Source organism: Castor canadensis, chromosome 4 (assembly GCF_047511655.1).
Source record: "Castor canadensis chromosome 4, mCasCan1.hap1v2, whole genome shotgun sequence".
Taxonomy (NCBI): domain Eukaryota; kingdom Metazoa; phylum Chordata; class Mammalia; order Rodentia; family Castoridae; genus Castor; species Castor canadensis.
The window spans coordinates 4,215,662-4,242,500 of NC_133389.1; the positions used below are offsets into that span (position 1 = coordinate 4,215,662).

Below are 26,839 nucleotides of genomic sequence, written 5' to 3' on the forward strand. Positions count from 1 at the left end.
TATTTGGTTTTGGTGCGAAATGTTTAAATTACTGACCAACCTCTCTCCCCAATCCTTCACTTCCCTAACTCCACAATATAACACAACACAACAGAAATAGCTGTGGGATAGGGATTTCCTAAGCTAAAGAAAAAAAGAGTAATGATACTCCTTTAACTTTTACAACTTGCTCTTAGGGTTTCTAAAAGAAATGGAAGTCCTTCAAACACCACACATACTCAGCAATCCAGACAACTAACTGCCAGAGAGATCAACCTTGAGAAGAGTACCAGTTATGATCTTGACAAATTATGGCTGAGACAAATGAGATGAAATGCACAAGACACAGGCTAAAGGACACTGTAAGCTTTCACTGCTTTTCACTTTCTAAGATTTGCTGTGTTGTTAAATAACCAGAAAACTGAGTGTAGACTTACTAGGATGGAGATCTGGAGGAATGTCTTCGATGAGTGCAATTTTAACTTTGCACTAAGTGAAGACTTAACTTAGATACAAAAATAGCCAACTGAAGACAGTTAAGTATACCCAAAGTCAAGCAACCTACCTAATAATAAAAACCTTAGTAATACATTCTTTCTGGTATTGAATGACAAGAAAAGAATGTCTCTTATAAATGAGTAAGATTCAACTTTAGACTGGAAAACAGAATTTCATAGGCCAAGAGGTTTGTGTGTGTTTATGTGTGCTGAGCTAAAGTTAGTGCCAATTACAGTTACAGTCCCAGCATTATCTACACTAAACTTCTGCAACAATTCTTTGATTTGTCCTGAATATATGCTAACCATTCTTGAGGATTTTACCTACTATTTTGTATTTCTTATACATCAGTACTAGAAAACACATTAATGGGGGAGGGGAGGAAGAGAGAGACCCCCAAAGATTAAGCCCTAGGGCACTCCAATAGCTAGAGGATGAGTAAGTTAGAACAAAGGAAACAAATAGCATTGGCACAGTGAAGCAGAAGAAGCCCAGGAAGTGACACTCTGGAAGTCAAAATGAAGAAAGAAAGTGATCAGCTGTACAACTATTCCTGTTAGGTCAGATAACATGATAAATGGGGATTCAACCAGTAAAGGTGGCAACACAGAAAACACTAATGTCCTTGACAAGTGCTGAGTGAGGATGAAGCCCAATCAAACAGACATAAGAAAAACTATAAAGGAAGGGGAAGTAACCTTACAGAATAGAGATGGAAGTTTTGATACAGGGGTATAGGAAATTGGTTGACAGGACAAGAATGCGGGGGTGGGAGATGCTGCTGTTTGCAGGATGGAAGATATATTTGAATTTGACTATATTATAGAATAACCCAGTCAGGTACACAGGAACGAGCTGAAGTCATAAAAGAGGGAGGACAACTGCAGGAGCAGTAGGCTGGAGGGGTGGGTAGGGGTGGGGGAGAAGGTATTGGGAAAGATTGATCAGTGATTTCAGGACACAGAAAATATGGAGATACTGAGCTACATGAATGAAAGGGCAAATGAACACTACACAATGACAGGGTATACCTGGGTTCTATGCATCCTGGTCCCAGAGTTAAAAGAAATCAAAGAGCACAGCTGGGCAAACACTTTCTTGATAACAAATAATGCTAGGGTTTCTCCTTTCTAAACTCTGGCATTTTTCCAAAACTGTTCCTTCTGCAAGTTATTTTTTTGTGCACACATAGTTATTAAACTAAAAGTTGGTTCAGGAATGAACAGGTTATTACTTAAAGTCCTAAAATCATACCACTGTCTACTTACTTTTGCATAATAATTAGTTGCTGAAGGAACAATGAGTTGGGATCAGGAACCTAGGAGGCATCCTTAAATTCCTGGCTCTCCCTCATGCCCCACTGTAAAGCTCTTCTGGCAATTTTACCAGTACAAATTTGCTGGAATTCTCCCATTAACCTTTAGAAACTGTCTAGTTGCGAAAGCCACCACCACACACTATGCAGCTCTCTACTGCCAGATTAGCCAAAATGCAGGGGTCAAACTGTGCTCCTTGTTTGCTGCTTCCCCAGTGACCTCCACATGTCATTCACTTCAGCATTCCTAACACTTAGCGGGCATTGCCACCTAAGGAAAATAAATGCTTGCTGAATGACTCCATCAAAACTGGGACCTCCTTTCAACTTTTCTGAAGCGAAGTAAAGTAAGTAAATATAAATGCATTACATAAAAGAGAAGGCAAATACAGGCAGCTCAGCATAGCACAGAGTCTCAAAGGTGTTCCTGCTCTGGGGTCTATGTAGTGAAGTGATACACAACCAACAGACTGCTGAGACAGCTCTCAAAATTTACATTCATAAATAGGACAGGTATATTTAGACATTTTTGAGATATTCAATACTGGTGGCAATTTAAAAATACTGATATTTTAAAAACTATCCTAACACAAGCTGGTACAAAAGAATGTCTAGGGTGAGATCCTAAGGACATACTCACATTATCCCAAGCTGTGAAAATGTCTGTGATGTCACAGCCTGACATCCAACATCAAGTGAATATCCTCAAGAAGATATGATGGCTACAGTGATCAACATGTTATTTTTGGATGCTCCCCAAACAGTGTGAGATAACACACCCATCTATAAGGCTGAAACAAGAAAAGGAGCAGTACTACCTGCTCGATTGTCAACTCCTGCAGAGAAAAGAGCAAGAGAATGTAAAGGAACATTCACATCAGCACTGCAGCGTATGTTACCAGAGTACTATGGGAAACACAGTAGAGCAAATGAAAGATGATTCTTCTTATGGTGGTTAAATTAACCTCTCGGCTTCACTGGATTCCTAAGTTCCTATCATTCCCATAAAACATATTTTGAAAATGAAGAACAACGTTAGAAGGGACAATTAATACTTTCTTTTAAATGGAATAGAATTTTGTTCATGGAAATTACAGGACGGTGCATAAGGGGACAGTGTATCTTGAACAACTGGCATTCTCCATCATATAACATGAATATCAAACACATAGTGCAAACACTTTTACTCAAATACAAGTATCTCCAGCTATATCTTAGAGGCCCTTTCCATATTACCTCATTATATTTTCAATAATAAGCTTTAATAAAGTTTCAGAATTCTGATCACCTGCACAAGATTACTGCAGCACTTCAGCAGACATATGTATGACAAACAAGCCTGGCTTCCACCTGTGACATGTCTCAGCGCATAAGAACAAGAGGAAGACAGAGGAGATATATTGTTTCCTTTAGATTTATCAACAGTCATGCTAAAATGCTTTAGTTTTTACTTACGTTAACTACTTGTTAGTGTTCAGTGGGCTTCACAGTAGTTAAATACAATAAAAGTATGTATTGAAGTTATATTACTGAAATACATTGAACAATAACGACTAGGACTGGAAACAGGCCACATGTGAATGAATGTGTTCTACTCCTCAGTTCTCCAAAGAAGGCCACAAATGTGCAGTATTTCCCTGTACTATCTTTTGCATTCATATTTCTAATTCAGCAAAAATGTGTTAAAAGGAAGCTGCTGAGTTAAAACACAACTATGCATAAAAAGAGCTTTGCTTAGGCAGTCAAAACAAGAAGAGGGTTATAGTGCAGAAATTATTTTGATGATTAAAATAAGAAAAAAGCTAAAGCAGTCATTTTATTTGCAGAAGCAAATATTCAAACTCAAACCCACAAACACATAGTGAGTGTGTTTATGAATAAGTAAAGTGAAACACAGGACTACAAAGTCTGAAATGTACACAATTAAAATAACAAAAGAGGACAATACAAACCTAACTTCGTTCTCTAGTGCCAGGCACAGAAGAAGTCACAGGTGGCAGTATGACACTGCACAATGACACAGAAATGCTTTCTTGAGCTGTCGAATCTATTTCATAAGTAGTAATTTCTGTCACTAACGCAGAAAGAACTTCTGGGAGCATTCTGACTAACTGAACTTAAGTGCAAGACGAGAACCACATTTATAGACAAAGTCACTTCACATTTCAAATGTAGGGGTTAGTGCAGCAAGTTAATTCCCATAAACAAATACCCTGTAGATTGCCTGTCTTTGTACTTTAAAAAAAAAAAAAAAGAAACTTAAGAATTAAATTTTAAGCTGAATAATAAATTTCCTGATTAAAATGCAAAATATTATAACTGAAGCCATTAGACAGTAGAAACAAATGATACTGTGTCTCTAATATTCAGAGTAGCTTGAGAAACTATTCCTGGCTTTAAAATGGTCTGCAGAAAAAGAGAAAAGAAAGCAGTATGAAAATATGTCAGTTACACTTAAAATAATTCCCATCTATCAGGTTCTAGAGAATTGAAGTCTCTTTGCTTGTACAGAACAATGTTCACAGGATTTTGAACATAAACAGACCTTAAGAAAATAAATACAAATTACACAAATGTTAATTTAAAAAATAAGACTAATTTACAACTAAATGCAGAGAAGTAAAGAAATGTACAATTTTCCTTACAATTTGTAAACAAATGTTACTTCTTTAGACCTACACATTATTACTCGCATGTTTATCCAGTAAGTAAAGATTACTGAAGTGATTATAGGGACAAATACCAACAAAAAAGTGTAGGAGCTATTTATGAAAGGAATTAAGAACATAAACTTTGTCACAGTAATGGACCTGCACTAGAAACAAACTGCTACTGTGCTTTGTGTCAAGACACCATTCAGATACATCATAAAAACAACAGGAATGCCAGGCACTGATGGCTCACACCTGTGATCTTAGCTACTCTGGAGGCAGAGATCAGGAGGATCACTGTTTGAGGCCAGCTAGGGCAACAAAAGTGAGACCCTAGCTCAAAAACATCCAAGACAAAAGAGGACCAGTGGAGTGGCTCATGTGGTAGAGCACCTGCCTAGCAAGTGTGAGGCATAAAGTTTAAACTCTAGTGCTGCCTCCCCCCTAAAAAAAGACTAAGAAAAGTTAACAAGGTTTCTGCCTTGAAATTCTTGGAAAAAAGAAACAGAACTCAAAAACTTGGACATGAGGGCAGGGCCTGGCAGTGCACCTATAATCAGAGTTAACGGGAGGCTAAGAAAGAAGGATCACAAACCAAAGCAGGAGACCCTACCTGAAAAATAAACTAAAACAAAAAGGGGTTGGGGCACATTGGTAGAGCAAATGCAAGAGGCTGAGTTCAAACCCAGTACCACAAAAAAGAGAAGAAAGCAAAACACCAAAAGTGCGTATGACCGAATCAGTAAGTGGGAAAATGAACTAAGCAAACAGTTCTCAAAAGGACAAATGCACAATAAATACCTGCAGATATGCACAGCACCCTTAACAATGAAGGGAAGTGAAATCAAAAGGACATGGAGAAGAAGGGCCATCGGCAAGAAAACAAGAACAGATGCTCGCAGGATACAAAGGGATAAAGAAACCATGATACAGATGACCAGAGCCGCCATAGGAAACAGTATGAGATTTCCTCAAAACACTAAAAACAGGAACTAGGAACCTGTGGCTCATGACTGCAATCCTAGGTAGTTGGGAGACTGAGATTAGGAGCATCACAGTTCATGTCCAGCCCAGACTAAAAAAAAAAAAATTCAAATTGACAAATGCCATATTCCATTGTGTCACAATTAAGTTAAGAAAGACAAGTAAAGGGCCACACATGGAGGCACAGGCCTATAATCCCAGTACACTGGGAAGGCAGAGATCTGAAGGATCATAGTTAAAGCCATCCTGGGAAAAAAAAAAGTTAGCAAGACCTCATCTCCACAAATAAACTGCCTTGGGGGCATGCACCTATAATCCCAACTACAGAAAGGCCAGCCCATGTAAAAACACAAGTTGCTCTCTACAAAATAACTAAAGCAAAAATGTGTGAGGGAATGGCTCAAGTGATAGGGGATTGAGATCCCAGATTCAAGCCCCAGTACTGCTTAAACAAAGAGATAGATAGATGACAGGTAGATAAATAAATAAATGCGAAACTGTAGATTTAAGTGAACGAATGAATGAATGAACAGATGAAATAAATGAATAAACAAACAAATGCCAACCACATTGCAGGAGACAAAAAATGGATGATTAAGAACAAGATCAAGTATAAGAAACATAAGCAATAAAAAAAAAAAAGATTTTCAAATACATTTGTACAAACAGACTTTCTTCCTACCCAAAGTTACAGACCCTCTGGTCTAGTAACAGTCGATCAATAAGATAAGTAAAAACATAACAAAGGCGATGCAGTCTGACCAAAATGTCCTTGGCAACTATTTCCACAAGTAAAATCTCTCAAAAGGACATCTTAATTGTAGAAAGAAAATTCTACTTAGCTTTTGTCAGAAAATCAGTACAACAGAAAGCTGAATCAGAAGGTAACCGTATTAACTTTCCAGTAAAACCTCAACAAAATCTAAAATAACAATATCTGTATCGTAATATGATAATTGCCTAGAAGCAATTATTAGGTTAAATCAAGAAGTTACAGAATCCCAACAAATCCACGATTGTGCTTTAATAAAGAATTTTCAATGCTTTGTACAAATTTCAGGCAAGAATTTGTGTATCTGTGATTATAATAAGTGTTCATGTGCCGAATCCAAATGATTTGTGGAAAAATTAAATATTTTCCATATAGCGATCAGAGTGATGAAGAGAGAAGGCCCAATGTTATTGGGAAGCACAAAACGAGCTTGTGGTTTTGTTTACAGGGTAAGGAAGCAACATAATTGAAGTGTTATGCTTCGATAAGAATAATCTATCAACACAGCAAGGAAGAAAGAACTTAAAAAATTAAAGTTATGTAAGGTTCATGGGAGGGACTGAAGTAACAAAGAGGATTTCGTTTACGTGTATTGACAGGCAACGAACCACAGCAGCTCAACATTCAGACTCTGGACAGCGAAGAGAAGGTACCATCTTTGACGGCCATGCTTGTTTAAGCACTTAGACAAGTACTTAGACAAGTACTTATAATCTCTTCTGCAAAGGGCCATAATAATAATGGAAAATCAATGGTATTGAACAACTGTTTGATCACTACTGGTAGAAAAAGCTAAAATAAAACTTGTTTCCCATTGTTGTTGGGGGAAAGGGACATCACAAAAAAAAAGGACACAAGGTAAGAGGACAAAAAGGCTGCACACTACTGACGAAATGGTGAGGACACATATGCTCTAAGGGTCTCTACACTTTCAATTTTCCAAAGATACTGGGAATGTCTAAAATTGGAGAGAACGTGGATAATAATACCTAACTTCTAAAAATGAAATCACATATGGTAGCATAGAAATATATAGACTACAAGAGAGGCCATCCTGACTTTATATATGCCATTTTAGTATGTTTTCTTTTTTTAATGGTTTGAACTCAGGGCTTTGCACTTACAAAGCAGGTGCTCTACCTCTTGAGCCACATCAGCAGGCCATTTTGCTTGGGTTATTTGGTAGAGGGAGTCTGGAGAACTATTTGCAAGGGCTGGCATTGAACACGGATCCTTGCAATCTCCCAAGTAGATACTGGTGTAAGCCACCGAACCTACCACACCATTTCACTTTTTAAGAATACAATTTTTGCTATGCTTTTAACTATGCTCATTTATTTCTACATTTTTATAGTATGAATAGGAAATAAAAGACTAATCAAAGTATATGCTTTGGATGTTTTCATAAATATCAGTAAAATTTATTGTATATTTATCATAAAAAATTCATGATATTTTATGTGTGAAAATACATAAAAAAGTCATATTAAGTGAAAAATAAGGAACTGCTAATGTGTTATATGAATGTCTTTAAGAAATATATAAAAAGAAAATTAAAGATTCACTAAAATATATGTGCCAAATTTGTGCAATCATATAAAATCATTTTTAGGAGTGCAAAATGTTGATCCATTTTTGTAAAATTTGCATCTAAACCCCAAAATTTGTGTCTTTGTTTTTGCTTGCTTTGTTGTTTATGAAACATTAGCCACAGTACAGAGGACCAGATACTTTGGCAGAAGATATAATCTTATTGATTATTCTTCAGTAATTGAACTATATACCACCATACAAGAAATCCCATGTTTAAATCAATCCTTATAAACAATTCAAATAACCTAGGCATGGTGACTCAAGCCTTTAATCCTTGCCAGTCTGGACACACAATTCTCAAGGGAAAAAAAGCTGGGCATGGTGGCACACATCCATTACCCAGCTAAGGCAGGGGGCATAAAAACAGGAGCATGGTATAGTGGTGCACACCCGTAATCCCAGCACTTGACAGACTGGGATTCAGAGTTTTAAAAGCCAGCCTGAACTAAAGGGAGACTCTCAAAAATATAAATAAATAATATAAACAAACAGTTCATTTAACCAAAGTTTAAGATCTTTTAAAAACAGCACCCTCCATTGAAAAAATGAAAAGGATAATTTGCTTCAGGAATTTTATTTAATGCTCCTGACAAATGTCTCAATATCAGCACTAGAAACTAAACATTCCCTTGTAGAAGGAAGACTGTAAACCATACACTCGGTGAAGAAGGCAGACAAAGGACACCTGTCACTGCATCGTTTTCCCTATACTCCATTGCCAGGAATTTTTTCATACTACTTTAAAGACATATTAACAAATCACAACTTCTAAACTGTACAAAATTAAGGACTGCCACTTCCTCATAGGATATCTGGCAATTCAAGCTAAAGCTCTGACTGCAACAACCAGAAAAGGTGAGAATGATGACAAGGGTGTTCTCAGCTCCACCTCAGGAGCTAGAGGAATTAGATGAAAGAGCCTCACCTAGGGAGCTGGAGCAAGAAGCTCCACTGACATAAAAGAAAGGCTGGCCACACGCAGGGCTGGTGGAACAGTGGCAATGAAGGACATCCAGACTCAGAGCCAATCACTTCAGGACCCTGACTTTGGTAAGGTGGTACTGGGGGTAGAGGGGGTCGGGGGAGGGAGAGGTAGACAGAGTGGTTTTCTGTGACCTAAACAGCACAGAGGACAGGAAATCCTGCTGGAGAGAAGGGACCTGCCACAAATAGTCTCACCCCTAAAAGATTTGTCTAACTCTGAGGATACATGGGGGAAGCCAAAGAACAAAGCTCAAACCCTTTATAGGACATGGGTATACCTCCAGCAGTTTTCCCAGCTGAGGGAGACAGGCCACATGCAGGTAATTCCATAAACAAAACCAATGAAAGCAATAGAAAAACAGCCTTGTTCAGCCAGCCAGCCAGCCAGCCTCCCCATGGAGCCCATTCCCAGGTTCTACCCAACAGGAAAAGCATCATCCTCCCTGGTAGATCACACCACCAGGGCCAACTTGGTGAGTATTTTAACACACCAAATTGAACATACAACCATGAAATTACCAGACATGTAAAGAAGAAATAAAATACAAACAAAAAAATTCAGGTAAAAGTAACTAAATATTAAAATAAATATGGTTACCACTTTAAAGAAAAGGAGGACAAAAACAGAAGAAAAATGAAGAGCTACATAAGAAAATTATATATCACATGAAAAAAAAAAATCAGGTGAACATACTAACCCTAAAAAGTCAATGTACAGAATGAAAGGATTTTGAATGTTACAACATACACACACAAAAATGGTAACTGTTTGAAGAAATATGTAAGTTTACCTGATGTGAACATTACCCAATGTATACATGTATTGAAAGTTCACATACTACCCCCTAAACGTGTACCATATTAAGTGTAAATAAAAAATAAGTATCTTTCATTAAGATTTCTTTGGATGGTCTGAAAGAACAAGTCAGTATATAGGACAGGATTAGTGAATTCTAAGACACAGTCAACAGAAAATATCAAACTCAATATAAAGGAGAATGGAAAAAATAGATGACAGTGAGAGAGGTAAGAGTGACCGATATAAATGTCAATGATAGCCAGGTGCCAGTGGCTTACACCAATAATCCCAGTTACTATGGGGGCTGAGATCAGAAGGATCATGGTTTGAGAACAACCCAAGCAAATAGTTAGCAAGACCCCCATCTCAGAAAACAACTAGAGCAAAATAGACTGAAGGTGTGGCTCAAGGGATAGAGTACCTGCTTTGCAAGTACAAAGCCCTGAGCTCAAACCTCAGTTCTACCACAAATAAAAACAGAATAGCAATGCAAGTACTAGAGCCCCAGAAAGAAGAGAGAAACAGAAGCAATATTCACATCTGAATGGCATGGACACTCACATTCAAGAAGGTCATTTGATCTCTGAGTAGAATTAGCCCCCAACACACACAGAGGCATGCATGCACGCCCATGCATGCACACACAGTAAAACTAAGTGCTGTAAACAAAACAGAAAATAATAACAGCAATAGAGATGAAAGGAAGAACTGTCTTCAAAGCATCAACAACAGGTTATCTAAAAAAATTAATAGGTCTGAGCATGGTAGCACATCCCTGCAATCCCAGCTACACAGAAGGTGGAGATGTGAGATCATGCCTGAATTAAAATCAAAATCAAAAAGGGGTAGGGGCTCAAGTGGTATAGTGCTTGCCAGCAAGGGAAAAGCACTGAGTTCAAACCTAGTACTGCCACACAAATTAATAAATTATAAGAAAATCCAATTCTGGCTATTTATCAGGACATGGATTTAAAATTACATTAAACACAGATTTTTTTTTATTATTCATATGTGCATACAAGGCTTGGGTCATTTCTCCCCCCTGCCCCCACCCCCTCCCTTACCACCCACTCCGCCCCCTCCCTCTCCCCGCTACCCCCTCAATACCCAGCAGAAACTATTCTGCCCTTATTTCTAATTTTGTTGAAGAGAGAGTATAAGCCATAATAGGAAGGAACAAGGGTTTTTGCTGGTTGAGATAAGGATAGCTATACAGGGAGTTGACTCACATTAATTTCCTGTGCGTGTGTGTTACCTTCTAGGTTAATTCTTTTTGATCTCACCTTTTCTCTAATTCCTGGTCCCATTATCCTATTGGCCTCAGTTGCTTTTAAGGTATCTGCTTTAGTTTCTCTGCATTAAGGGCAACAAATGCTAACTAATTTTTTAGGTAAACCTAAAAAATTCAGACCTGGCGTCTGAATAATTTTTTAAAGTCCTTCTAAGCAATTTACTAAGTAGTTTCCTATGTGCTGAAAAATTTACATCTGATTTACATTTCATGGCCTTCTTGGGTAAGTATCTTCATTACTTCCTCCCACACACAGAAATTCTAACCTACCTGCCAAAAGGTCTCACAATGAGTAAGTGGCAGAACCAAAACTCAAATCCACAACTGTGTGAAAAATACTCTGCTGTCCTGCATTACTCTAAGGGAAGAAGGAAATAAGAATATTGGTGAAATGCCAGGAGTTTCCAAGGGAAAAAACAAGAATGAAGCACAGCCAAAGGGAATCCCAAAACAACAAAGAACAGAGAACAAAGTAGCTTTAAAAAGTAAAAGAGAAAGCAAGACACAGTGATGCACATCTGTAATCCCAGCAACCCTGGATACCCATATTGGGAGGATCACAGTTACAGGCAAGCCAGGACAAAGGGCTTAGTGAGACACCATCTCAATTAAAAAAAGCTAGATATGGTGGTGCACATCTGTCATCCAGCCACATGGGAAGCATAAGTACCGAGAACTGAGGTCCAAGTGGCCTAGGAAAAACAAAAGATCCTATCCCCCCAAAAAACCAAAGCATATAGGGCTGGGAATGTGGCTAAAGCAGTACAGCAGCAGCCTAATATCATCAAGAAGAGAAAAAGTGAAAAGTAAAATGAAACAATAAAACTGTGAGCTGTACCCGCCTGACCTGACAGTGATAGGAAATGGTATTTGAGCAAATCCCGTTAGGTATTTCCTTCTCTATCTGCTAACAGTGTAACATCTATAAAATATTACTCTGCTTTAACAGACATAGGAATTTAACAGCATAATCCTAATAAATTCTAAAATGGCCACTCAGCACATCAAGTAATAGGATTACTAACAAAAAAACTGCATCATCTTTGATGTTTAAATAAAACAATATATATTGAATAGTTTCATCAACATCTTAAAAGATAAGAGAAAACCAAATAAAACATATAAAAGTTTATGATGGGCAAAATGCCATCCATAAAATTACCATCTTTTAAAAATATAAAAACAAAACATGATATAAAGTCCTCTAGTAATATTAACTAACCTCAAAACCATAAACAAGATGGGCACCAGTGGCTCATGTCTACACTACTGAGGCAGCAGTGATCAGGAGGATCGCAGTTTGAAACCAGCCAGGGCAAATTGTTGGCGAGACCCGATCTCAGAAAAAAAACCATCATATGCACACAAAAAAAAGGGCTTGCAGGGTGGCTCAAGATGTAGGCATCTGAGTTCAAACCCCAATACCGAAAAAAAAAAAAAAAAAAAAAAACCACAATATTCTAATGTGTGTTTTTTGGAAACATCTGAAAACAAGTTGCTGGGAGACCAGGAAGAACAATACCAGAGACGTGCACCACTGCACTTGCAGTATGGTCATGTATTAGTGGAGGAGGCACAGGAGAGAACACCACACCAGAGAGGGTGGTTTCCATAGCAACAACTCTGTCCTCACTCACATGACACAGAAGGATGTGGGGCTGTATGGGACAGACTTGTTCTATCAGAACAACCTGAGGACTGTTTAAACAACACAGAAGCCAATCACAGGAGTGAGACCTACTGATTTATGCTGTCACTACCATCACCAGAAATGCACAACTTAGCAAATCTTCTGAGCAGAGAGGCCCAGGCACAATCTTGAAGTCTGAAATTCCAGAACCTTACGGCTTAGGACATGGAAATCTCAAATTCCATCCACTTCAACAATCATGAATTCAGTAAGATTCCTTAAGCGTCTGAATGTCTAATTCTGTGTAACTGATATTACTAATAATATCTATCCTACATAATAAGCATCTTCTTGAAGCACATTTGTTACTTGGTTTTAAGAAGGCTACATGAACCACCTTCCCTTACCATGTTTCTCTTAGAGTCCACTGCAGTGTCCTCTTCATTTCCCTGACGTCCCAGTGGACTTCCAAGCCTTGGCCTCACCCTTCCCTTTACAACTCTAGAGCTTTGAATCCCAGTATACACCTTGCTATTCAGACCTGGCGTCTGCCTTCTGTTTTAGAATCACAAAGGCGACTTTCCTACTCAGATTCTCCACTGCAGTGGGTGGTTTTATTCCAAACCTATCTCGAAATGTGGGCACAATCTTATCCACCTCAGACAAAGGCAACTTCACTTGCCCAGTTTTGATTCCATTCTTGAGTTTTCTACTTCATATCTAACATGCACTTATCCTTTGTAAGTACCATGAGCTCAGCCTTCAAAATCTATCACATGCTGGCCACTCCCATGAGTGATGCCCAAACCACTGTCACCTGTCCCTTAAGCTAACAAACTCCTTTCATACCTTCTCTCTGTCCCAATTTCAGACTTAGACCAGTGACTACCCCCCCAAGCACTCTAAGGGTGCATAAAGTACAGATTGTTTTAAGAAATGTATTTCTGATTTAGTCTATTTCATTTTATTGCTAAGCCTAAAAAATATCTTGGAGTAGAACCACATGCTAACTCTCCTTTCCTACATCATATTTATCTCAAAACTCTTTCCTCACCCTTAACATAAAAAAGTCAGTCTTCCCACTCATCCTCTTTACCTTCCTCCAAAGTGGTCAAACTCAAAGGGGACCTAGAGAAGTGACTGCCATTAGAAAAGCCTATGGAGAGGTGGGAGGAGGGGGGAGAAATGACCCAAACATTGTATGTACATATGAATAAAAAAATTAACTAATTAAATAAATAAATTAAATAAAAAAAGAAAAGCCTATGTAAGCTGCCAATATGGTAGCACAGCATGGTAATTCACACCTATAATCCCAGCACATAAGACACTGGACAAGAGGATCAGGATCCTGAGTTCCAGGCCAGTCTGGGCTCCACAGTGAGACCTTGTTGATGGATGGATGGATGGATGGACAGATGGATAGACAGACAGACAGATGGGAGGGAGGAAGGGAGAAAAGCAAAATGCCATACACCTGGAGTACAGATTGTTGACCTTTGCTTGTTTGCTATATTTCTATATATTTGAGACAAGGAGGCTATTAGACACAGGACACAGGCCTAATTCCACATGCTCTAAGTTGAGATATACTAGAGATGGGACAGGAATAAGGCCAACAATTTCTGATCAGACTTTGTGGCTCCTCACTCATACTACAAAGTCATCCATGAACAACACCACTTCTAATGGGAGGAATGTAAAACAGAAGAGGTAAAATGCCTGAGAGAGTGAAGTCTCATTTCACTCAGGTAAAAATGATGATGTCAAGAAAACTAAAAAACTAAAAGACCTCACAGTACATCCAATCCATGTAGAAGAGTCAGATCACCCACGTTTGACAGTTGTCTTTTAAGACTCCTTAGGATAACTTCTTATAAACCGCACCTCTCTGCACCTTTCCTCTATAAGACAGGACAGAGAGTACACGCCCTCAGCATGGCTCAGGACCTTCTCCCCTGCACAGGCCTTGTGATTTCAAAGAGCAAGAGGTAAAAACTTCCACCTTTCCCTTCCAGAGACAGTAAGACATCAATAAAAGAAAAATGACTCAGTGGTAACATCTTCATTTTCTTCAAGGAGGAACATTATCAAACGCTGACTAACTTCAGTGTTTGCAACTTGCATGTACTACCCATTCGGGTCACTCATCAAACACCCCTGCATCTTTATAGTCCTGTCAGAGTCTTGGGAGCCACACTAACTTTATAAAAATGTCAGTGGCAGCATCACATGATGTACTCCGAGCAATACGAACACATATGTAAAATATAAACAAGGCACCTGGCACTCTTTACAACTCCACTCATAAGAATCCTTTATAGATCTCAGTATTACTCACGTCCACTATGCGTCCCCACCAGACTGTGCCACTCCAAATATGAGTATATTCATCTATGCACACACAGGTATAAAAACCCTCTCCATTGCAGTAAGAGACGAATCCCAATGACATTACACATTTTGTGTTTAATAATCAGCAAACTTTTTATAGTTTTTCTTGTTCTTTTAATCAATTGTGTATTAGTAGTATTTATAAGTAATTTTTATTAGACCTTTATGTGTTTGTGCGTGTGCGTGAATTGTCCCTGGGTATCATAGGGGATTGGTTCCAGAGACTAAAGACTCTCACAAATACTGAAAGCCTCACATGCTCAAGGCCCTAAAAATGGCACATTTAAAATGACACAGTATTTGTGTATCACCTATGCAAATACCCCTATATATTTTAAGACATTTCTAGATTATTCATAATATAGAATAAAACATAAATGCTAAGCAAACTTTTGTTATACTATATTGTTTCGAGAAAATAACAAGAAAGAGTCTGTATATGTTCAGATGCAATTTTTTTAGCATGTTTCCTTTGTCTTAAACTCAGGTTCTCCTACTTGCTAGGCAAGCCTTCTACTACTTAAGCCACACCCTCAGACCTATTTACCTTCGGTTATTTTTTCAGACAGCGCCTAGAGATTTCCCTCCCCCATCCTCCACCAAGAGCTGTGATCCTTCTGCCTCCACTTCCTGGGATTACGGGCATAAACCAACTGTTTGTTGAGATAAGGTCTCATTTACTTTTTCCCCTAGGCCATCCTTAAATGTGATCGCCCTACCTCCATCTCCCACATAGCTGAGATTACAAGCATGTACCACCACACCTTGCCCCTTTCTATATCATTCATTTGTAGTCCAATGTTGATTGCATCTGTGATGCAGAATTCACACAGAAAGCTGACTATATATTGTTACTCAGACATGACAGGATGACTATTAAAATACTGGCAAATATAAATACTACAAAATAAAATCTGTGGGGAAGGTGAAATAGATACATGAGTTCAAGAAGAAAACAGTATAAATTGTCCAAGTTAAAGGGTTTATTCATATATTTTAAGTGGGATAACAGTGGGTATCAAATCTTTGGTATTATGCATGTTCCACTGCATACACAATTTAGGTGGAATAAGGATTATTTTTACTCTACACTAGAAATATCTTGTCCACTATTTATACTTAAGATACAGATGTTTAGAGTATCAACTTACAAATGTGGGGAGTTACAAAACTGTAAAAAAATTATTGCTGGGGCTTGTCAGCACTGCTCCAGTGCAACCAGTGTAGGTCTTCAAAGTGTCACTCACCCTATTCACATCCTCCCAAAAAACTCTTCCCCATGACTCTCAAGACCCCGTGTGAACTGCATGTTCCACATATCTGTCTAAGATGCTTACTCCTGTGCATATGTACATCACACCTACAAAGGCTCCCACACTAAGGTCCTATTTCACAAACTCTGCACTTTCTATTTTGTCTGCCTGGAATGCTCTGTGATACATTCTTTCTCATCATTCAAATTTCTACTGTACATGCCTCAGGCTCTGGATGATTTCTTATGACTACAAGTTAGTCTACAATTATCCCCTATCCAGAGTTTTTTCTGGAGTTGACATCCCAGAACAATCTACTTAAAAATCAGTTTCCCATGCACCCTCCCCGGACATCCTGTTCCTAGCACACAATCTTTACCTCCATAGCACCCACTGCTTCCTAAAAGCCTGGTGTACTCATGTGTCCAGATTCTGACTCCCCCATGAGAATATGAACTGGTTAGGTAAAGGGTATTTATCTTACTCTTTGCCAGGGTTTGGATAAGTCTCCCCTACAGGCTCAGGTGTATAACGCTGGTTCCTAGGGTGGCACTACTGGAAGGTCAGAGTACCTTTTGGAGGTGGAAAGTAATGGGAAGTCCTTAGGTCACTGCAGACTCGTCTTGCAGGGAACAGTGGAGCCCGGACCCCTTCCACTTTAAGTTTTGCTTCCTGGCTGATGAGATGAGTAGTCTGCTCTGCCATGTGTCCCCTACCAATGTCATCTGGCACAACCCCCCTGAGGCCAAAGAAATGGATCAGTCTGATTGTGGACATGTGTTCCAAAGCTGTAAGCCACAGTAACAGTAACCCTTATTCTCTTTGTAAGTTAATTTTCTCAGGTATTTTATTCCTGGAGCTTAAAACCAAGACTAGTCTCAGAAAACTTTGGTAAATAATATGCATGAAATTAAGGTGACACAGTGATAGAATACATCCTGTTTTTAAACCACTCTGCTATGTGATGTTTACACTTAATTGTATGCAGTTTACTCCTTAAGAAAACATTTTTTTTAAGTGGTTCTCAGGGCTTCCAGCTTGCTAGGCAAGTGCTCTACTGCTTGAGCCACACCTCCAGCCAAAGAAAAGTTTTTAAGAAGTGTTAGTCTTCACTTTTTAGCAGAGTAATCTACAAAACAGAGTTTAAGTAACTGGGCCAGATTACATCCATTAACACAATGGAAGTATGGGGATTAAAACTAAGGTTCCAGAATCTAATAATCTTATGCTAGAGTTTTCTTAATTAGGACATACTATTTTATTTTCCTTACAGTACTTCTCATTACCTTATTTGATCCCACAATAGTCTGCATTTTGTCTTATTAGCTTTACAGATAATGAAACCAGGAAATAATAAAGAGATTTCTCCAAAGAAAAAAGGCTTCTTAGGGATTCAGCTGGAACTAAATTCTTCTAACCCCAGGCCCAGCTTTCATTCTACAATTCTATACAGGGAAACTAAAAAAGATTTAAAGAACCTGAGATGGTCACGTGGCTGTGTACAGCAAAGAATGAATTAAAAATAGGTTAATTGGCTATTAATCACATCAGTTAAAAGTATCACACTGGGTCACTGTCAAACTCTTAGGAGTTTATGGTTGTCACAAACATTCTGAGATACGATAAACTTGTTTTCAGGACATTACCTATGCTAATGAAAACGTAAGAGATACAGTTTAACGGGGATATAAATGCCTACAGTTATAGTACTGTAAGAGTCATTCACTGCTCAGGAAAGGTGTAGAAATCCTAAATGCACACATGTTGGCTTTGAGTTTCACAAACTAATCTTATATAATATTTAGTATTTAAAAGTATGTTCCCTCACTCTAGGAAATGTGCAGGAGCCATTTAAAAATCAAATGATTCCAAAAGATTTACATCAATAGGAAAAGTGTGTTTGAAAAAGAAGGTCTATGTAATGTGTACACCGTTGGGGTCTTCTAACAAATTTATACAAGAATGAATACAGAATTTTTAAACCAATTTGAAATCACCATAACAAAAGGGCTAAGGTTTAAAGAAAGAAAAAAAAAAAACAGAGGAGATGAACCAATTGAGGCTATAATACATATGTGTATGAAAATGTCACAAGGAAACTCCCTGCGTAGCTACCTTAAACAAACTAAACTAAAACATTATTTTTTTTTTCTTTTACAAAATCAGAGAGCAGGATGAGAGAACAGGTCCTGCCTGGGGGAATGGTACCAGTGGCGGGGGGTGGAAATGGGGGGGTGAACATAGTACTGTGTAAACACACACATGTATGTAAATGGAAAAGTGGTATTGTTGAAACTATTCCAGGAATGAGGGGGGGGTGAAGGAGAATGGTGGAGGGGGTGAATTCAAGTATGATATATTTGATATATTTACTACAAGAACTTTTGTAAATGCCACAATGCACCCCCACCCAGCACAATCAAAAAAAAAGAAAATCATTAATCCCCCCACCCTTAAAGAAAGAAAGAGACTGGGAGGGAGGGAGGGAGGGAGGGAGGGAGGGAGGAAGGAAGGAAGGAAGGAAGGAAGGAAGGAAGGAAGGAAGGAAGGAAGGAAGGAAGGAAGGAAGGAAGGAAAAAGAAAGAGAGCAAAAGCATGGAGAAGCAAGTAGGAGCACCATGGTTTTCTCAACAGACCACTCCACCTTCCCTTCTGTGCACAATGGTCAAACTGCCTTAACACAATCAACAACTGACATGTTAAAATCAGAAAGTACCATCTAAAACCACAGATAGAATTCACAGAGTCTTGTTCCACTCTGCCCAGGATGCGTAGAGACGTTCTTTAGTGCAGTGTCTCTGTCGCACCTAACTGCTTAGACATCAATAGGAGTGCACTGCTTGGACAACAGAAGGCACATCTCTATTCCAGAGTACAGGCACCATAAATTTTAATGGTAAAATTTTCACATTTTTCCTCCCCTTGTTACAAAAAGGAAGAGTTATGGGGAAAACAAAGATAATTATGGTATCAAAAATCCAATAATGCTAGATTTAACACTAGCTTATGTTGCAGTCTACTACTAAACAATTTGCACTGAAAATGTAAGTAGGTATTTCACTCGCTCACTACAACTATAAATAGAAAATTATAAATCAGACGCTGTGACAGTTCAAGTGGAGAATTTAGGAGCAGAAACATTTTCAGCACTGTATGACAAACTCAATTATTTATTTAGGCTGAAATTGTGATAAAATTTAAAAATATAATCAAAGCAGATTTTTAAATAGCACAAGATGATGAAAAACAAGATCATTTTCACCACAGAATTCTGATCTAAGAGGAAAAGTGAAAAGAAAAAAGGAACACCTTCATCATGGCGGGTGGCTGTGTTCTAGAAAGAACTTTCATCATACAAAAATTTGACTCCCATAACAAAACAGAACTTCAACATGGGGGAAAAGAGGTCATTTTTTAAAGTAAACTGTTGTTATAAGGTAACTTTTAATTTGTGCACGTAATGTAAATTGCTATGGTGAATGCACGTCGGGTCACCAAAAGCACGGTAGCTGAATTCAGATGTGACCCAGCAGCCCAGGTGTTCAGGAAAAGTGCTGTTAACAGTGAGGATTGATGATCTAATCAAACTGTCACAGCAAGATCCTCGGCAGGGCGGTTGCAGGGAGGTGGAGGAGGAGAATATTCAGAAAGCAAGCACATGCTTAGTGTTACTTTAAATTGATGCTGACATTTTCAATTGTGAAAAGAAATTTTTTCCTAAGTAATATAGGAAACAACTCAGCTAACCTTCCGGAGGATATCAGAATAATCATAGTAAGTTGTTTGCAATAGCTAACTTTCAGAAATGTGAGCACAAACGAAATACAAATAATCGGATGTTTTAGAGATTTACTATAGTAATCAACATTTTAATTACTTTCTGTTTTCTTAGATGTACAGTACTACTGCAATGAATATTCTCACTACATACAAACCAGGCAATATTTTTAGCCTAGTATTTGCATCTGGTGGTGAAAAATTCCCACAAGAATACAAATAACCATGAGCCGCATGCTGATTACTCTAAAACTTCTAAAGTCACATGTTAATTAGAGTAATTAATATGTTCTTGCCTGGTAATGCTAGGCATTTTTCACATGGCATTGCATACAAAAACTGTGATTGGATAGCCGGCTTCAAAAACAAAATGGCTAATGTCAAAATAGAAAGAAGTACTTTTTTTGCATTGCTTTGGGGTTCTGGGCACTGGGGAGTGAACTCAGAGCCTTAGTAAGCACACACTGAGCTACAATCCTGACTTCAGCAAGGTTTGTGTTATTGTTAATTTGTTGATGATGGAAATTTTATAAAACTGATTAATTTTTTTAAAAAAATTCATCTCATAAAATCTCTAAACTGGTCTACAAATGTGTGATGATTTATAAACAATTCCACATAAAAGTTTTTCATATCTTAGACAACAAAACATGCCCAGCTCCAAGTGAAGTAAGCTTGAATCAGTCTTCTCATTGCAGGGCACATCAGGTATTACCGGTCTCACAAAGACTGTGGACAGAAGAGGCGCCCTATGCCTTCATGCTATTCTGCATTCTTGGCAAGGTCCTGAGCTTCTCATATGCATGTAACCTGTACTAAGTAGCCAAGGTCAATCAAGTTTGTTAAATAAATTGCTTCATGTTTTCAAGGTACATTATAAAGCATTCCTGTGAAAAATTTTTGCTCTGTCATTACTGACCTTTTTGAAACAGTGACCTAGCCAGAACTAATATTGATAAAAACCACATTATCTCTGTCATTCACAGTAGACACATGGAACCAAGGTAGCTTAACACAGCTTCCCTGGTTCTGAAGACATATAAATGTGACAGAAGGAGAAATACTGAACTTTCTTTTCCATCTGGAATCAGAACAAGCTTATATGTCTTCTGATAACATTGACCCATTCTTTCAAGTCTGCCTTTAAAATCATTCTAATACAATCTAATCTAAATCTAATAAAATCTAACATGAATACAGTTAGTATGTTCAAGTAAAATATTTTTCTACCAAAACTTAGCACTATGCATCCTTCAGAATACAAAATTTATTTTGACATTTTAAGCTCTTTATAAAGTAAAGTCCCCTGTTAGGCAGCAGTTAGCCATAAACAATAGGGACATGCAAAGGAAAACATTTAAAATAAGGGATTCAACACTGTCTCTGAGAGAACACTTAACAGTCCCCATTAGGATCAAAATAGCCCACCGAGGCCATGGGACATCAGAAGATGTTTCTATGTCACCCACCTAAAGTAAGTCAAGTTCCTGAAGCAAAACATCTTTACTTAACAAAACAAAGACCCAGGGTTGTACCCATATCTTAGGGGTCAGGTCCATTAACACTTTGTACTTTGTTAATCTATAAGCCTACCCTTGCCTCTTCACCATAACCTTGACATCAACCTTGTCAAGGCTGATCCTAGGGAGGGACTTAAGGCTCCAACCCCCTTTGAACTCAATAAACAGTAGTACCAGTTTCCTTTCCTAGTAAACTTTACTCTCACTTTCACTTTTGCAGCTTGCCTGAATTCTTCTCTGGCAGAATGCAAGGACTGAGGTAGACAGCTGCACAGACTTTTGGGTAACATTTTTGGGCAGACTTTCTGGGAGAATGTGCATGGATGCAGCACAGATGCACACAGATGAGCAAGTCCTCCATTTCTGGGAGTGGAACGTGTCCAGGCTCTCTCCACTAGGCAAGAACTGGTAGGAGCACATCCATGAGTCACAGGGAGTTCCATGAGGAGCAACACTACCAGCAAGCACAAATCGCTGACCATTCTGGAGTACATCCAAAATGCCATTTACAACCTCCACTAGCTCTGATCAGCTCAGGGATGGGTGTAGGCTTTGAATACGGGGCATTTAGAGAATTTCCATTTAATGTGACAAAGGACAAAAAGCAGCAAAGAATTACAGGTTGGTGAGGATGGACCTAGACCTCACTAGCTATCACACACAACCAGGAAAAGTCTCAAATAAATTTTAAGGAAGGGGATCATATTATCATAACAGCTCCAGATTTGTACTTAGTGAATTACTACTCCTCTGAGATAATTTAGAAATCGTACAGACTGGCAAAGTTTAAAAAAAGGAAAAAAGAAAAAACATATTCCTCTTATTGCTAGCTTGTGATAGAACATTGGCTATCATGTTTGCCATTCTTTTTATTGTTTTTGTGTGTTTTTGGTGGAGTGGGGATTTGAACTCAGGGCTTCACACTTGCAAAGCAGGTGCTCTGCCTCTTGATCCACACCTCCAGTCCATTTTGGTCTGGTTATTTTGGAGATGGAGTCTTGTGAGGACTACAGACATGAGCCACCAGCGCCCAGCCTGTCATTGATCCTTACTTCACAATTGATTGCAAACTTAACTATTAAATTTTCTAGGCAAAATTAAGGGTTCAATAAAATATGTACGTATTTAGTAAGGAAATGTAAATTCAATTTTCCATCTAAGTATTATTAACGAAAAAGGAATGATTAATGGATGAATTACAGAATTATCCTGAAGCAAAGAAAATAAGAATTGTTTTTTTGAAATTTTATGTTTTTAAATTTTGACAGAAAAAAAATGTGTTATCTAATTGTAAAAGTAACATTCTCCCACCACCAAACATAAAATGAAATGGCTATCATGCATTACTGATGGAAGCATGAAATAGAAAACACCAAATTTAACAATATACAAATTCCTGTACTACAACGGTACCAGTTCGGGAATTTATACAACATACAAAAGTTAGAAAAGATTTATATATAGTAATGTTTACACAATAAAAGATTAGAAGTACTATAAAAACCCATTAAACAGTAAATCATGACATTATTATGCAATAAACAATAGATAATAAGGCATTAAAATCTCATAAATCTGTATATTTATAAACTGACATAGAATAATATCCATAACATATGGAATAAGCAAAGCAAGCTGCAAGACATCGTGGATAAAAATACATGTATATAGTTACATGTTGAACGCCATTTTCTATGTACACAGAAGAACTGGAATACGTTCTCACTGATGGACATTACAGACAGCTAAAAGTGACTTTTTCTTTCTGTTTTTATTTTTTCCATTTTTATTAGGATATATTCTTTCTATTTTTTCTTTTACTTTTTCTAGTTTTATTAGGATATATTCGTTATACAGGGGAGATTCATTGTGACCATTGGTCAGATTGCCCCACAATCTCCCCCTCACGACTCCCTCCCTGCCCCATTTAAAGCAACTTCAAGAGGTATCCTTGTTCCACTTCACATATGTATATGAAGCCCATCAACTACATTCCCTCACCTTCATCCTCCCTCCTCCCAGAAGTTGAATTTTTCTTGAATAATGAGATGAACTTATATTTTGTTCACTGCATTTTTTAACAAGCAAAATTAAACATTTTGTTGTATTTTGTTTTGTTATTGTTTTTGTGTTTTGAAGTATTATACAGTAAATTCAGAGTACTTGCTAGGCCAGTATTCTACCACTTTAGCCATGCTCCTAATCCTTTCACTTTTAGTTAATTTTTTCAGATATTGGTCTCCTGCTTTTGCCTGGGACTGCCTAGGATCATTATATCCTACCACAGCCTCCTGAGAAGCTGGGATTACAGATGTATACAACCTAACCTGACTTGTTTTGAGATAGGGTCTCACTAACTCTTGCACAGCAAGCCATGAACCATTGTCCTGTGTCCACCTCCCAAGTGTTGAAATTAGAGGCATGTACCACTACTGGAGGCCAAAATGTTTTATTTTTAAAGCAATTCTGATTTGAAATGAGAGGGAAAATCAAACAGTTATGTGCTTTTTGAGGAACAGCTATTGCTTTTAGCAAGATGAAGTGAGAATAAGAGGTTGTGAAGGGGCTGTGCACTTCAAGATTCATGGAACGTTTACTGTTCATACAGAGGAATGCACACCCTTCTGTCATTTCCACAGTGAGCAGCATGGATTAAGAGATAACTAGCAGTGGCTATAGGTGTTGACTGCAGGTTCAGAAGGCTCTTCCATGTAGAGGGCACATGCTAACGACAGGTCTGCATCTACTGTACTGCATGGCTGTCATCAAATGCAACCAAACCAAGGAACTTGATATCTGCTATGATATTTTACTAAAAATAGTAGGGTGCTTCTCAATTACAAGAAGTATAGATCTGTACTTAAAAGTATTTAACCATCCTTCATTTTCAGGATGTAAATCAATAAATTTAGAAGATATAAAATTAGCAATTTAAAGCACTATCAAATATTGAGAGAATATTGTATCTCACCATTGAATATGTTGCCATTTTCATGGCCCACATTTGCGACACTTAACTATTTACAATATAAATGATAAATCTTACATAATGAACAAATGGTAAATTGATAATGAAACCAAAACATAAAGGAAATGAACATTTATAAAATGAATCTCATATTTATTAATAACATATATGACCAAGGAATAATATGACAAGCTAAATATTTTAGATTTCTTAGCTATTTTTAATTCATCATACTCAAGACAAAAACAGTAAAAAAAGTTAATGATTATCCAGATTAAAAATTTATACGGCACCAATTACCATAATTTCAAAATATTCCAAATAGAAATTATTATAAAATATCACTCTAAATATGGGTTGTTATTTTTGCATTTGTCTTAACCAAAGAACAAAGAGAAACAAATTTAGAAAAATGCTTAAGTATCTAATTTTAAGCTTCAATTTTTAGGAAGCCCTTTTGAAACATCAATAAAATTACTGAAGATATTATTCTGGTATGATGAATTTGACTGCGAACAAGCTAATTATTTTGCTCCTGAAATGATAAACTGACATATTACCTAAAGTGTTTTGTTGCTGACAGAGTAAACCACTGACAAATGAAGTCAAGTTATCTGACAATCAATAAAAACCATATTCATCAAAGATATAATTCTTAAGATTCTAGGCTTCCATTCTACCCAGGTATTATTCTAAGTTTCTGATCAACAATTACTGTATATGGACAGAACTTAGGTATTCTTCCAACAAGAAAAGATAAAGACTGGTCTTAGGCTTTTCATCACGACAATAAATCTATGTCTGCGTATGTACTCACATACACACACCCATACACATACATATATACATATATATATTTATTAATATTATTCTTTTGTAAGTTCTCATATTCTTAAAAAGAATTTAAATGATAAAAACCTTAATATGATTAAGAAAACATGGACTGTAAGAGACAAGGTGTTAGAAGTTCATTTCCATTAAACAAATCCGTAAGAAAGCTAGTGGAAAAGATTGAAGAACTCAACAGTTAGAAAAGATGGGGAGGGGACCAATATGACTTAAGTTTTGTTTATTGGAAAAATGTGAGAACAAAAATAAGATGAGAAATAAGAAAATTAAGAGCAGAATGAAAACAGAATACAACCTCATCAACATACTGAAAACAGTACGCAGTATATTAAATTATCACAATAACAAACTGCAAAAGAAAAATGGGATGCAGAATTAAGATCAAGAATTACATAAAGCACACCAAATTCAGAATGCAATCACAAAGTTTAAGTATTTCCACCTTTTGATAAAATGTGCTTTGTGCTCAGGTTATGTTCATATGAACATTGTTATTTGATAAGTTTAAAATATACGGAAAGCCTGCATGTGTATGCAGGAAGATCTGCTTTTGACTCTCTTCCATTTTGGAAAATTGCTTTTATGCAAGTTATTGAAAGCCAAGATTGTGGCTCATGGTTCCCAACATCAGGAGTCATGCAGGAAACAAATGATCTTGATGGACCTTGGTACTGTGGGCAAAAATTGAAGGGCAACCTAAATATAAAGGTACTGGTAGACTTTGGCTATTAAACTGGCAAAAAAAAAAAACTCAACAATGAAGTTTTTCAAGAATGGAAACAGTGCTAAAATAGAACTTCATTTACAAATGCACGTTAAACATACCTTAATATGTAAGTTATGGTTAAATATCCACCCTATTGCTACTTGTACTATAGAAGTACATATATAAGTAAAATTCACTAAAGTTGGGAACATTCTTATGATCTATTGATTGCAATTGAAAAGAGAGAATGACTTTTTAAATGCTATACTGGTACCAATGTCCAGCTTGCTCCTTTTATGTTCTCAGGTTATGTCATTCTCAGCACACAGGTAATATGTAATACTAAACACTGTTATATCACTTTACTTCGTTGCAAATGAGTTTAAATATTAAAACTTAAAGTGCTAGACATTGAGAATAAAACAAAGATTTAAAAATTTAAGTTTGAAACAATGAAATCTGAATGAAGTTCAAAAGCAGGAATTTTCTCCAGTGATCCTACACTACAAAATCAACTCACATTAGTGGAAGGTTTGCTTTTACTCACAGTACTGGGAATGTTTACGTCCTATGGGAAAAGGTTCTTGCAAAATACTGAATTTACATATTTTACTGTTACGTTTGGTTGTTTTCCTCAGAAAGAGCATCAAACCTCTGTGCTAAATTTAAAATGAATTACAATTTTGCTGAAGGTTTAATTGCTGAGTAATTTGTTTGAACAGTTTAAACAATTTATAATTTTAGTCAACATAAAAATTTGTGGGCAATCATATGGGAAAACTCATAAAACCACAGCTAAATTTCTAGTAATCAAAGTTTTATAGACTGAAATCGCCTTTAACTAACAAACTATCATTATGATTTGATGATAACTGC

General features: G+C 37.3%; 1 protein-coding gene across 5 annotated transcripts in view; it reads right to left on the reverse strand.

The window, feature by feature from the left end:
* Nucleotides 1-26,839, reverse strand: part of Znf407 (zinc finger protein 407) — a 447,403-nt gene that overhangs the window by 219,636 nt on the left and 200,928 nt on the right. The window contains exon 5 of one of the 5 annotated variants that reach the window (XM_074069628.1): nucleotides 24,741-26,839. This exon is cut by the window's right edge and continues 10,539 nt beyond it. The exons of the other annotated variants lie outside the window; for them this stretch is intronic. The gene's annotated coding sequence lies outside the window, so the exon portion shown is untranslated. Of the gene's footprint in view, nucleotides 1-24,740 lie in introns of those variants that run through there. 5 annotated transcript variants of the gene reach the window in all.